Raw genomic sequence first — 3,842 nt, 5'->3', positions numbered from 1 at the left:
TTGGTTTGGTTTGGTTTGGTTTGGTTTGGTTTGGTTTGGTTTGGTTTGGTTTTTCGAGACAGGGGTTCTCTGTATAGCCCTGGCTGTCCTGGAACTCACCCTGTAGACCAGGCTGGCCTCAAACTCAGAAATCTACCTGCCTCTGCCTCCCAGTGCTGGGATTAAAGGCGTGTGCCACCACTCCTGGCTCAGTTTAGTGTTTTTTATGGCATTCCTGAGTGTGCAGACAAACGGGTCTGTGTCTCTTGTGCCTTCTCTTGTGCCCTTTTCCTTCTGTTTGGTTTTGGTCCAATTACACTGTGTTAGTTTTTGTTCTATTTTATTATTACCCATTACAAGCCTGTTTCTTTTTTCTACTGAGAAACAGAAAGGAGGTAGATTTGGAGGGGAGGTGGGGAGGAACTGGGAAGAGAAGGGGAAATTTAAATCAGGATCTGTTATGTGAGAAAAACAGCTATTTTCAATAAAAAGGAAAAAATCATGACCAAGAAGGGACTTGGAGATTATTTGACATTCCTCTTCCAGGTAAAGTCCATCGCTCACATTAATTCTCAGTCAAGAAGACACGCCACAAGTCAATCTGGTAGAGACATTTTCTCAATTGAAGTTCCCTCTTGCAAATGACTGTAGCTTGTGTCAATTTGACATGGAAGTAGCCAGTGCAGTGCAGTTCACTCTCTGAGAAGAGAGTCATGCCGCTGGAGTTAGATCACAGATGTCAGAAGTAATCCCTGAGCTTGCTCCACGTCGTGTATAAAAATAACTCGGAATGCACACAAGACCAACCGAAATGCAAAACCGAAAACTACAGGATCCTTTGAATACCTGTCTTTAATCCCAGCACATATAAGGATCTAGGCCAGCCTTGCCCAATCACATAGAGAGTTACAAGCCAATGTGGGCTAGGATTACCTTGCCTCAGACACACGCACACACACACATACACACACGCATGCACGCACGCATACCAAATAAATAAATAGATAGATAAATAGAAAGAAAGGAAAAAATTGTTTAAAACTATTTAAAAATTTAGAAGGAAATAAGCATAAAATTTTATAACTAGGTTAAGTAAAAAAATCTTAAAACAGAAAATGAAAGGAAACTGAACATCTTGACCATTACATGAAAATATAAAGCTTCACCTCTTCAAGAGACGCTCTTTAATGTTGGCATTATTATGTGCCACTTTGGCATATAACTGTCACCCTGACACTCAAGTACCCAGAAGACTGAGGCAAGAGAACAGAAATTTCTAAGCCAAGCTGGACCACTACAGCCAGACCTGTTTCCAAGAGCAAGAGTGAGAGAAAGAAGACAATCTTTAAACGCTATGACAAAATAACCACGGAGTGGGAGGAGCCAATGCAAAACTGATTTTATATGGGGGTGGACCCTACCTTACACCTAGACTATTAAAAGAACTGCACAATTACGCAAGCATCTCAGTTATTAAAACAGGCATAATGCTTTTTATCAGAGAAAAGATGCACAGGGCAGATGAACCCGGGAAAGGGTGGATGCTAAGTCTCGTTAGTCACCAGGGGAGAGGAGAGGAGACTACAGTGAGCTGCCACTGCTGACCTACTGTCCCTAGATACCAGCAAATCAGTCTTGGGGAGCTTGGTCCATCTCTCCAGCTTGTTCCCACTGCCACCCACATGGCTTCTGCACAAAACAGTGTAGCATCTGAACATGCCTACATACCTGTGTGCCACTTACTGATAATTTGATCCTGTCTAGATTACTTATTGAACCTAATGCTGGATAAATGTATAGATCTAGGTGAACAGCTATACTCTTCATGGAATGGTGGCAAGGGGAAGACTATACAACCCATGTGTTTCTTTTTGAAGTATGTTAGGCCCACGAGTGAAAAGAATATACGGTAATCTGATGGCCGTCGGTGCTGTCAAGCATGCAGCTGTTCTGAGCTCTCCCACCTTACTGTTGGGAGTGTTCAGCTGACAAGTCCGTCACTTCTTGTCAAGTAAAAATGTGAATCGGGAGCCCAGGAGACACGAAGACGCACAAAAGCACGCACACAAATGCTTTTTGGAGGAGCTTCGTAACAGTCCCCACTTGGGAACGCCCAGATGTCTGTGTGACAGTGACGCAATGAACGGTAAGTAGAAAAGCCATAGAAGAGAATCAGTCCTCCTCAGGAATGAAGACAAGTGACGTATGTAAGCCTGCCGTCCTGGCTTGCGGGAGGCTGCAACTGGTGGACTCTGGATTCTAGAGTAGCCTGAACTCCATAAAGAGTCGTCTGGGAGACAGGGATGATACAGCTCCGATGTCGAGCGTGCCTGAGGCCCTGGGTTCGATCCCCCCAGCGTGGCTTAAGTTAGACATGGTGACACAAACCGACAGTTCCAGCACTGAGGAGGTGGAGGCAAGGAGATTAGACGTTCAAGGGTATTCTCTTCAGTTCTCCTAGCTTCCAATGGTATAGAAATCAGAATGGCTGGCTGTAGGTATAGCTCAATGGTACAGAAGTCAAACAGGCGGGCTAGCAGTACAGCGTGATGGTGGAGCTTGTCCTCACCATGACTGATCAGCTTGCTTCCTTACACAACACAGGACCACCTTCCTGGGATGGCAATGGCCACAGAGGACCCTCCCACACCAATCATCAATCAAGAAAAAATGTTCCAGAAACGCGCCCACAGGCCAACCTGAGGGAAGCAATTCCCTAATCCAGGTTCCCACTTTCCAGGTAACTCCGGTTTGTGTCAAGATGACGGAAACAAATCTTAGTACAGTGGCGCATATCTGCGACCCCGGAACCCTGAGAGGCTGAGCAAGGATTGTGAGTGTGAGGTCAGCCTGGTCTACCGAAAAAAACAATGTCTAAAGAAGGGAGCGGGGAGAGAGAGGTATCATTTGAGAGTATCATACCTGTAGGGGTTTCTAAACCAATCAGTATGCAAACATTCGTGTGCATTTGGTGAGTCCTAAAGACTATTCCAGCCACTGGGAGTTGGGATTATAAAAGAACAAGCTGCTGAAGTAGATCTGATGTCGGGGATGGCTTGTTCCAGGTGTTCTTTTAAAGCCCTTTCATGATCCTACTAACACAATCCTTAGCAAGAGCCACGTCTTTCCAGATATGGAGACTGAGGCAGAGGGAGATTATTTCCCTTGTCAGGCTGACTAGAGAGAGAATTTTAGCCCAGAAATTCCAGCTCCAGGCACTTTCTCTTCAGACATCCTGCCAGGTTCTAAGCTCTGCTGTGTGTGCCCTGAGGTACCTGGGAACCCGACTCAGAATGCCAACCTCTCTTAGGTCAATTGGATGCCCTCCAACTCTCGGGCCTAGTGAGGTTAAGGCTCCCAGACTGGGCTCCCAGTGAAATAAGATACCGCATGGCTTGGAGCTGAAGCAAGCAAGCAAGCAAGCGGCTGTCTCTACCTGCAGAGCTGCTGAAAGCTTGTGGGGGGGGGGGAGGGGGAGGAATGCTCTGCCTGGTCCAAGAGCTGGATTTTTACTGTGACCACCCCTCCAAGGCTCTGCCCACAAGTAGCCTGTCCAATAACTCTGTTAGTTTCTGGCTTGATGGGATGAAAAGGATATGTCTGCCTCTGGTACGTCAGCACCACTTCAGGAAGCAGCGTGGGGACGATGCCAAGGGCATGCTGAGCCAGCGCGCGGACTGCTCAAACTGTTCCAGCAGAAGGCTGGGAAGGAGCCTGGAGGTCATGTGTGCCCGGGGCCTCCCACTGTGCAAATAGGAAAGCCAGGTCCAGACAAGGGAGGTGACTTGCCTCCTGCTCAGGCTCCTGCCACTGCCTCGTGGGACACAGGAAAATGCCGGTCTTGGGAAACTACACCCCTGCCC

Source organism: Mus pahari, chromosome 17 (genome assembly GCF_900095145.1).
Source record: "Mus pahari chromosome 17, PAHARI_EIJ_v1.1, whole genome shotgun sequence".
In the NCBI taxonomy this organism is placed as follows: domain Eukaryota; kingdom Metazoa; phylum Chordata; class Mammalia; order Rodentia; family Muridae; genus Mus; species Mus pahari.
The sequence above is the reverse complement of the archived record's forward strand: the minus strand, read 5'-3'. Positions refer to the sequence as shown.